Raw genomic sequence first — 11,482 nt, 5'->3', positions numbered from 1 at the left:
AGATAACCGGGCGCACACTGCCGGACGGCTTCACAAGTGTTCCAGACAACCGGGTGCACACTGCCGGACGGCTTCACGAGTGTTCCAGAGGACTGGCCTTGGCCAGGTAAGCACTAGCCTCGAGATTCACTTTCCTTTCTCATGGAAGGTGGTCAGAAGGGCTGGGGCTCCAGGCTGTGGGATCTGCGGAGGCTGGCAGGTGAAAACACACACAGTCCATGGTTGCTTGTCCTCAGCCTTCTGTTGACGGGTCCTGTGCTCCCTAACCACACAGCACACTGGTGCCACACGGCCTTCCCTGAAAGAGTAAAGCAAAACAAAGGTTCGCCTGATGAGTACAGTTTCAGAGGATTCAAGGCGTTCTTCTTGCACCCAAGCAAGGACACTCCCAAACCCCCACTGCAACCCAGGGGACGGAAAAGGGACACCTGGAAAGTTGACAAGGCTGAGGAAGAAGATGAAGATCTAGTTCCTGTTTTTCTCTCCGATTCCTGTCGTTAATAACAGTATTGCACCTTGCTGCTCTGACACCATCCTTTAAGGAGTCCAGGACACTTCGTATAGGTTGTCACAGCTACACAATGCTAGAAACAAGTACTAGCCAGGTCCAGAGAAGTACAGAGAAGTTCTGTGCCTTTGTGATGGTCACAGAAGAAAACAGAACCTGGTGATGGCTATTTTCCGTGTAATATATGTTTAAGCTGATACCACATTTTTGTTACCATAATTATTTATTATTATAGTCTATAATTTTTATACAGGTGCATTCAGAATAAGAGTCCTGAAGAAGGTGCTGGAGAGTTGGCTCAACCGTGAAGAGCCTAGACCGCATAGTGGGTTCCACAACATCCAGGCTTATATAAGGAGACACTGTTCAAACAAACAAAAATGTCAAAAGCCTCTAATTTGCTCTTTCTCCCTTTATATCAAAAAAATCGCTTTCCTAGGCTACATATTCGCTAAAAACTTAACTCAAGGGGCTGGAGAGATTGCCTATCAGCTAAGAGCATGGGCTGTTCTTCCAGAGGTCCTGAGTTCAATTCCCAGCACCCACATGGTGCTCATAACTGTCTATAACTATAGTCCCATGGGGTCCAATGACCTCTTCTGGTGTGCAGATCTACATGCAGACAAAAATCCATATACATAAAATACATAAGCAAGCCGGGCAGTGGTGGCGCACGCCTTTAATCCCAGCACTCAGGAGGCAGAGTCAAAAAATACATAAGATTTTTCCCCCTTAGATTTATTGCTTTTTTTGGTTTTTGTTTTTTGAAGACAGGGTTTCTCAGTATAGCTTTGGTGCCTGTCCTGGATCTCACTCTGTAGACCAGGCTGGCCTTGAACTCACAGAGATCTGTCTGGCACTGCCTCCCGAGTGCTGGGATTAAAGGTGTGCGCCACCACCGCCCGGTGGGGAAAAAAAAAGAGCTTAACTCAAAGCCATTTATAGCTTTCCTGTCATTAGTCACTGGAAAGCATAGTTAAACTCGAAACCAAAGGTTAAAGGGAACCACTAGGCAAATCTACATCAACTTGTGGATGGATCATTTACATAACGTATTCTTTCACTTCCTAAATAAGGGCCTACTATGCACCTGAAGACCTGGGTGTGCGCTCATGAGTGTGGTATGCATGTGGGTGTTCTTGCAGCGACCAGAGGAGAGCACTGGGTGTCCTCCTCTATCACCCTCCATCTTTTTTTTTGAGGCAGGGTCTCTCCCTGAAACTAGCACTCTCATTTTTTCCAGCAAGGCTGTCAGCAAGTAACAGCGATCCTCCTGCCTCTGCTCTCCACAGCGCTAGTGTTACAGGTGCACCGGGCCAGCCTGGCTTGTTATGAGGGCGCTGTGATCTGAACTCAAGTCCTCACGGCGGCACAGCGAGTGCTTTTAACCACAGCTATCTCTTCAGCCCCTCGATTTTGTTTTTTTTTTAACCACCGTGATACAACGACGTTAATCTTAAACATGGATCGTGAAGGAAAGTTAGAGGGTTTTTGTTGTTTTCAGGCAAATTTTTGGTCTTACCATGTAGCCCTAGCTGGCTGACTGGGTACTTGCCATGTAACACTGCACAATATATAGCAATTATAGCAATTCTCCTGCCTCGGGCTCCTCAGTGCTAGGGCTATAGGCATAAACCAGCACAGCTAACTTGGTGAGGGGTTGATTGGTTGGGCTTTTTAAAGAGAGATTCTCACAATGCACTCCCAGGCTAATCTCAGACTTGTTCCGTGTTCAAGGCTGACCTTACCAAGCCCTTTCTGCCTCAGCCTCCCCAATGGTGAGACTATAAGTATGCACCACCAAGCCCAGCTTAATCTCATTTTTCTGAATCCCAGTTTTCTCATCTGCTGTGGGATGTCTTTCTGCATGCTGTGAATATGTGTTGCTCTGATTGGTTGATAAATAAAGCCTTTTGGCCTATGGCAAGTCAGGTTATAGGTAGGTGGGAAACTGAAGAGAGAGACAGGAAGAAGAAAAGAGAGAGGAGAGAGATGCCAGCCTGCTGCCCAAGGAACAACATGCCAGCAGACTGGTAAAGCCACGGAACACATGACAAAACACAGATTAATAGAAATGGGTTAATTTAAGATATAAGAACTAGCTAACAAGAAGCTTGCCATAGGCCAAGCAACTGGCAATTAATATAAACCTCTGAGTAATTATAAGCAGCTGTGGGACTGAGGGGCCGGGTAGGAACAGAGAAACCTTCCAACTACACTCATCTCTGCCTCTTTATTTGCATAAAGATTTTCTATAACAGGGACTGGAGAGATGGCTCAGAGGTTAAGAGCACTTGCGGCTCTTCCAGAGGACCTGAGTTCACATCCCAGCACCCACGTCAGGTGGTTTACAACTAACTGCAACTTCAGCTCCAGGGGTTCTAATGCCCTCTTCTGGCTTCCAAGGGTACCATCCTCAACGACACACAGGTACACAGAAATAAATAATTTTAAAAGTTTTAAAAAGATTGTCCACATCAAAAAATATCTATAGAGATCTATAACCAGTGCTCCACAAATGGCAGCTTGATAATAGTGTAATTACTACTACTAAGTTTTGTCCTTCTACCACAGACATCAGCCCTGACTCTAATTTGCTTGTTTGGGGGTTGTTCTTGAGACAGAGTCTCACTATATATACACATACATACATACATATCCTTGGCTGGCCTGGAACTAGCTATATAGACCAGGCTGCCCTTGAACTCGTGGAGATCCACCTGCCTCTACCTCCTGAATACTGGGATCAAAGGTATCTTGTCACCATGCCCAACAGGAATTTTTTTTTTAATTTTAATTTTAGTGATTCTTTGTGGATTTCACATCATACATTGAGATCCCACTTATCTCCCCATCTCCTTGCACCCACCCTCTGCCCTTACAATCCCACCCCTGAATCAAAACCAAATTTAAGTGAAAAAAATAAAAATAAACCAAACAAAATAACAGAATAAGAAAAAAAATCTTGTTGTGGAAGCTATAGTGTGGCCTGTTGAGACACACAGCTTACCCTTTAGTCCATTCATGTTTACTTCCAAAATGAATTTCTAATTTGAATAAAACATAAACGCTTGAAACGGAAGTGGAAGGTATTTGCCCCAACTTTAACATCAAATTTCTTCTCTTTCTTCTCTTTCTTTCTCCTTTTTCTCCCCCCCCCCCTCCTTTCTTTTGAGACAAGGTCTGTCTTTGTAGCCCGGTCTGGCCTTGAACTTGAAGCAGTTCAGCCCCTGGAAGTCTGGGATTACAAGCACGAACCACTATGGCCAGCTTTTTTGTTTTTTAGTATTTATTCATTTATATTTATTCAAATTTTGTTGTTGTTTTTCTGCTTTTTTGAGACAGGGATTTTTCTGTTTATCCCTGGTTGTCCTCAAACTTGCTCTGTAGACCAGGCTGGCCTTGAACTCAGAGATCCAAGTGCCTCTGCCTCCCAAGCGCTGGGATTAGAAGCATAAGCCACCACCGCCCAGCTAAAGACTTATTTTTAGTTGGTGTGTGTGGTGGTGGTGGGGGTATGGACACCCTTGGAGCCCTGAAGCTCAACTGCATGATGGACGTGGTTGCTGGGAAACGGGCTTTTGGAAGAGGACTAAACACCTACCAGCTGAGCCATCTCTCCTGCCTTTTTGCTTTTGAGACTGGGGCTCAAGTAACCCAGGTGTACTTGAATTAACTGTGTAGCTGAGGGTGGCCTTGAACCATTTATCTTCCTGCCTCCATCTCTCAAATGCTGGTATTACAGGCATACCAGCTGTTTTTCGTTTTATTGAGTTTTACTATCTACCCCAAAATGGTCTTGAACTCACTATGTAGGCCAAACTGGCCTCCAGCTTGCAGCAATCCCTTTGTCTCAACTTCCTGAGTACTGTGATTATAGGTGTGGGCCACCGTGCCTGAGATGCAGACAGGAGGGCCAGAATTCAAGGTCATCCTTGGTTACCAAAAGAAAAACCAAACCAAACCAAAAATATCTTGGGGTTGGAGAGATAGTTCAGTGGTTAAGAGCACTCATTGCTCATGCAGAGGATCACGGTTCAGTTTCCAGCATCCACAAGGTGGCTCATGGCCATCCGTAACTCTAGTTCCAGTGGATCTAATGCCATCTTCTCACCTCCCCTGATTCCTGCACACAGTCACACACACACACACACACACACACACACACACACACACACACACGGTGCATGTAAACTCTTGCAAGCACAACACACATAAAAATAAAAGCTTTCTCTCTCTTTTGTTTTTCGAGACAGTTTCTCTATGTAGCCCTGGCTGGCTGTCCTGGTACTCAATATATAGACCGGGCTGGTCTTGAACTCACAGAAACCCACCTGCCTCTGTGTCCCGAGTGCTGGAATTAAAGGTGTGCATCACCAAGCTCAGCCAAAATAATACATCTTACAACCAACCAACCAACTAACAACAACAACAACAAAAAAAAAAAAAAAACACCACAAACTAATGAGTCAACAACCCAAATGACAAATGTCGAAATGAGGCTTACTAAAATATAGTTAGGAGTCATTTCGGCACTGTCTGATTTTATTTGCTTTGTTCTTTTATGAGACAAGCTGTCCTGCAGCCCAGGCTGGCTTTGAACTTGCTATGTAACCAAGGACTGACTTGAATGCCTGATCCTCCTTCCTCCACTTCTCCACTATTGAGATTACAAGCATTTGCCAGCACATCTGGTAGTCTAATTTTAATACATGTGAAATTAATTTAGAAACTGTACTTTTCAGCTAGGCAAAGCGACTCATGCCTGTAATCCCAGCACTCTTGAGTTAGAGGCAAAGGAACCCCTATAAGTTTGAGAACAGCCTGAGTATAGCGAAAACTCCAATTCAAAAAAATACAGTGGGTGGGGCTGGCCATGAGGCTCGGTAGAGTCTCTCATCCTTGGGTTCAATCGCCAGCACTACATAAGACTGGGTCTTGTAAGCAAGAGGATCAGAAGTTCAAAGTCATACTCCACCACACAGGAAGGGGTGAAGTCCAGACAGAATAAAGAATAACACACACATCACACTTTTAATCTGACCACTCAGGAGGCAGAGGCAAGCGGATCTGTGTGAATTCGAGGAAACCCTGTGTCGAAAAAACAATAAAACAATAACAACAACCCCCCCCTCCACACACACCCCACCAACATCAAAGCCAAAAAAAAAACCCACCAAAAAAAAAAAAAACCCTTCATCTTTAAACAGAACAGTTCAGGGAGAGGCCATCCATATCTGAACTACCTCTTTCCTCCCAAGTCACATGTGTTTTTGTTCAGACTAAATATATCATATTCTTGGTAGTTTTTCTTTGTCTGTTTTCTCCTCATTCTGTGTTTGAATTTTCTGCATGGTTGAGTTTACCTTCAAACTATGAAAAATAAAAGTTTCTCACTATTTAATAGATGGGTGTGATACGGTATTCTTTAGATATATGTCCTTACAATGGGCCTTTGACTCATTCAGGGTCGGGATAGAAATGGGCTTTCTTAAATGTGATAGGCAATTGCTATCATAGTCTTCATTTTTGGAAATAAAAAGGAACTAGTCACTTAAGGCTCCTTCTCAGCTAGTCAGCCCTGCTGCCTCCATTTTAGGTACAAAATGGTCTTCTTTTTTTTTTTGGTTTTTCGAGACAGGGTTTCTCTGTATAGCTTTGCGCCTGTCCTGGAACTCACTTGGTAGCCCAGGCTGGCCTCGAACTCACAGAGATCCGCCGGCCTCTGCCTCCCGAGTGCTGGGATTAAAGGCGTGCGCCACCACCGCCCGGCCAAAATGGTCTTCTTAAAACCCATTCCTATCAGAAATGAGTTATCACACGACAGCACGTGAGCAGTTACCATAAAATACACTTTCCCTCTATTTGTAGAGTGACCAGTCTAGGCCGGGTAGTGATGGCACAAACCTTTAATCCCTGCACTCTGGAGGCAGAGAGCCAGCCTGGTCTACAGAGGTGATTTCAGGATAGCCACGGGGTACACAAAGAAACCTTGTCTTGAAAAACAAGCAAACAAAAAAAGAGTGACCTGTCTAATAATTTACAAAACCTCTAAGATGTCATCATCAGGTACAAAACAGAAAAGCCAGGCAGAGGCTGGGCTCTTAAACAAAAGCAATCTGAAAATTGTACTCCCCCTCTCTTTCCCCCGTGTGTGTGGGGGGGTGCCTTTCCCCTCCACCCTCCTGTGACAGAATTCAGCATGTAATTCTTTTCTAATGTAAACATTTTTAGATTTATTTATGTATATGAGTATTTGCCTATATGCATGTAAGTGCCCCGCAGGCAGGCCTGGTGCCCAAGGAGGTCAGAAGTGGGCATCCATTCCCGAGGGACTGGAGTTACAGATGGCTATGAGCAAGCCCCATGTGGGTGCTGGGAACTGAAGCAGGGTCCTTCCTATACAGCCGCTGAGCCAACTCTCCAGCTTTCACTGGCCCCGAACTATGCAGACCAGGCCAGCCTCAAACTCGTAGCAATCCTCCTGCATTAGCCTCTGGAGAGCTAGAATTACAGGTGTACACCACTATGCTCCATTTGTCACAAGAGTTTTCAAATCAAGATGGCAGTCTTTAAAAAAAAAAAAAATGAACATGCTAACGTGCAGCTTGGCAAGATTAAGGTTTCCGCTTTTCTAGAATAGACCTGATAGAGGGGACTTTACTGTATTTGTGGAGAAACGGGAAAATGTGACACTAACTCCCAGGGCTTTTCAGCACACGGCGCCTTGAGCTAATGTTGATGATTAAGGTGACCCAGATGGGCGCCAGGGACTGCGTCGAATCCCCAGGGAGGCGGTGCTCCATCTACAGGCAGCTCGGCTCCACGCCCGGGGAGGTCCTCGAGCAGAGTGGGTCCCGGGGCCTCACGAGCGGACCTCAAGGGTAGCCGAGGCCCCCCCACCAACCCCGGGGCCCAACGCCGGGCCCCCAAGACCGCGGCGCCCGTGTACCCGCCGGCGCGCGCACACGGAGTCGGGGCACCGCCCCGCCTGCCCTCCGGCTCGCGCTGATAGGCGGTGGCGCCAAAGGGGTGCAGCAGGGCCGGGGACGCTATTGGCGCCGGTTCCCAGTCACTCAACGAGCCGGGAAGGGAGGGGCCTCCTCAGGGAGGGACACGACCAAGAGGCTTTTTCAAGGACGCCGGGCGCCATTTTGGCTTTCTGTTTACTCGCTTTCTGTTGTGTGGGGCTCTAACAGTTGTGTGTACACGACTGTAAAGTACGGGAGGCCGCAACGTGTCTTCACGCATTTGGTTGGGCTGATCTGGGGGTTCCTGCCTGCGTTTAGTTACAGATCTGTCGGATGACTGTGGCAAAGCAGCAGCTCCTCCTTAGTTCAGTTTGCATCTTTTACTGTTGGGGGGTCACAGCAAACGCTATAGATTTGCTTTGCTTCGCTGCGACTGTCAACCCAACCAAGCCAATCCACGGGAGGGATTCCTAGGCGATGAGCCGAGGCTGTGAGATGTAAAAGCCGAATGCCTACACCGGCTGGCAACTACTCTTAAGGGTGCTTTCTCTTCTCTGAGGAGCTACGTGTTAGGTGACAGCCCGCAGAGGTGCCCGAGACTTTAAAAGGGTAACATAAAAATTACCATCATTGTGTGCTCATTAAGGTCGCCAGAATCTAACTACATTTCAAAGAAATGCATGTCTAAACTTAGGGAAGGTCCACAATGGAGCCAGTATTTATTATGCACCAATCTGACTTGCACTGTTGGGCAATAAAAACACACTTACTATAAACAGGAAGTCTAGAAAATCCAAGCAGAGCCATTTTCCTTATGAATTTAAGACCTGGTATAAATTTTACTGCAGGTGAAATTACAACACTTAGCTAAGGAATACAGAGGTGTTGTTGTAGTGAAAACTTGAACTTTACCCTCCGGGTTACAACAACACTTGTGACATTTCCCTGATCTGTCCGCATATACTAATGTTTTCACACAATCTTCAAATACAGACTGGATACAGGTATATCCTGTATAACTCCCACTTAGACTGTCCCCCCACGCAGCTCCTATGGGAAGGGGAGGCTCTGCCCCGGCCAAAAGTCCTTTAATGCGCACACTCTTTCCCAAAAACTTGAAAAAGTGAGAAAAGCTTTGCATTCACAGAATGCAATATGATAATCACGTTGTATTTTTTAACCCCTCCTAGGTTTTGTGTTTGCCTCCTCTTGCCCCTACCCCAGAGAGTTCCGATAACTAGACTGGACTATTTTCACCACACTTCCCTACCTGTGGACTTTTTCAAACAAATTCCAACCAATAAAAGAGCATTTTGTCAAAAAGCCAGAAAATTCCCTTTTGAACACCTCTCCCCAAAACCACGGATAGAGGCCAAAATATACACAGCTGTACATTGACGAACAAGCAGCAATAAAAAGGCAAAATCACTTAAAAGTCACTAAAGGAGGCTCTGGGCTACAGATTCAATAATTTCCCTTCCATCAGCTGCCAAGCAGGCTGACGGCATGCTTTTGGGCAATTATTTAATTATTCACTAATCTGATCAAAAGAAAAGCAGAAAACAAGGTAAATTTCAATAGGATGAAAGTTCTTAAGTATGCTAAGTGCAGGATTTCCTCTAAGCTTTGCTTGGCGTACGAAATCCGGTGTTGATCACATTTGGGAACACAAGAGGAAAAAAAAATTACATCCTAGAGTTTGCTTTGCACACATAAAACCAAAGGAAAACACTTGAAAAATAAAATCTAATACGGCACACGTACACATACTTTACATATACACAAAGAATAAATCCATATGAAGTGGTTTGCTTTAGGCACACACACACACACACACACACACACACACACGTCCTCATGAAATTGTGTGTGTAAGACACACCGTCAGAGGGCTTTCCCTTCTCTCCAGGGAAATGAGTGTCCCAATTATAATATCCCAGTATACTTAATCTATTGGCCTGGCACACTTGCCATATCCACACCAATTGGTTTTGGCTCTGAGGGAGTGTGTGTAAAACGCTTGCCAAACGGCTTTGTGAGGGCACCTCAGTCTCTCTGCTGCCTGTGGTAGAAATTTACATTATCCCTTTAGCCCGATTAAAAACAAATCTATACTTCCCCAAGCGACTAAAATTTAAAATCCTTCAAGCACAAAATTTACCAGTTCTTAAAATGTGATAGCAAAAAGAAAAAAAAAATTCTCTGCAAATTTGTCTGGAAACAGTTGCACACGACTATCCTGCTTCTCAACTTGGTATATTTTTAAACCTTGACCAGGAAAAAGAAAGAGAAAGAGAGACAGAAAAAGAAATGGGGAAAAGAGAAAATTCCCCTTAGCAACAGTTTCCTCACCCCAGCACTGCCACAGATCTCTATTTAAAAAAAAAAAAAAATCTGAAAACGCACACAAGATGAAGGAGGGGAAAAAAAAATGGAAAAAGGATACCCGAAGGTCGTATGGCTCTTTGTATTCGTGTGTGTGCAAAAAAGGAGGACTCGCGGAGCCGGAGCTCGCAAGCCCCGCCCCTTCCCGGACGCCCGCCCGGATTGGCCGGCGGCCGCCCCGCCCGCAAGCACACGCGCCGCGCCCGAGGCGTCCGCCCGGGGGGCCCCCGAGGGCCGCAGGCTGGCGGACCTGGCCGCACTGCCCGGTGGCTGTGCCTTGCTCACCCTGCGCTCACCTTTCGTGTCTCGCTTTTCCCCTGTAAAACCAGACCCAGAAGAACAACCCTGTGAGTGAGCGCCTTCTGACTTGGCCAAACTCGGCGCACTAGCTCGGTACCTGTGACTGTCTAGACTGGGCTGGAGCGTCAGGGTTAGGGGCGTGGGCCTCAACCCTGGCTTCCCCAGGGCAGTGTCTCTGGGTCACACGTGTTGCCTAGCAGCCCACTTGTGCATGAACGTTTCTGAGTGTAACACTGTCCCAGGGAAAGGCAAAGTAGCCGCACGCTGGGCCCTACACCTTGGGCTTGTTTTTGCACAGCCGGAGTTAGGTTCCCCTCCTGGGCTAAAACCGTATTCTGAAGGAACCAAAATGTCTCCCTGCATGTAGACTACTGCTGAAACCTGGGTTTTAAGCAGCCCATAAACTGGTCTCACCGCACCTACTTGTTCTAAAACGCGCGCACACACACACACACACACACACACACACACACACACACACACGTAAAATACGTACATATTCATGTGTGAGGGCGCTCGCGAGCCTTAGCACGAGTGTGGCGGTAAGGGAACAGTTTGCAGGAGTCGGTTCTCTCCTTTCCACCTTGTGGGTCTAGAGGATAAAAGCCAAGTCCGCAGGTTTGGCGGCCTTCACGGACTGAGTAATGACCCCCTGGGCACTAAATTCTTCCTTTTTTTTCTTTTTTGAGACAGGGTTTCTGTGTATCCTTGGCTGTCCTGGAACTTGCTTTGTAGACCAAACTGGCCTCAAACTTAGAAGCCCGCCTGCCTCTGCCACTCCCCCTCTCTCATCCCCCCCTCCACCCTACCACCCCCCCCCACCCCCCACCCCCGTCCCCGTCCCTGTCCCCGTCCCCATCCCCACAAGCGCTGGGATTAAAGGTGTGTGCTACCACACCAGGCATCCCCTCGATCTTGATCCCCAAGGATAAATCAAGTCCTACTTATACCTATTGATGTTCTTTAGTATCTGAAACCCACGACCTTTCTCAGTCTTCCTGGGACTTCCTGGCTTCCCCACCTCACTTGAGACCCTGACCTATGAGTTTAATAAGAAAATGGGAAGCTAGGTATGGTGGCTCAGTCTTGTAATCCCAGCACTTGGGAGAATGAGATGGAATTACTGTCGCCTGTTTGAGGCCAATCTGGACTACATACTGAATTCTAGATCAGCCTGGCTACCTGACTATGGTGTAAGCGTGTAAGATTCTGTCTTGAGAGAGAGGGAATGCTGGAGAGATGGCTCATTGGTTAAGAGCAGAGGCTGCTCTTCCAGAGCACCGGGGTTTGATTCCCAGCAACCATATTGCAGATCACA

Source organism: Peromyscus californicus, unplaced genomic scaffold, assembly GCF_007827085.1.
Source record: "Peromyscus californicus insignis strain IS unplaced genomic scaffold, ASM782708v3 Scaffold_12__1_contigs__length_115047231, whole genome shotgun sequence".
NCBI lineage: Eukaryota > Metazoa > Chordata > Mammalia > Rodentia > Cricetidae > Peromyscus > Peromyscus californicus.
The sequence above is the reverse complement of the archived record's forward strand: the minus strand, read 5'-3'. Positions refer to the sequence as shown.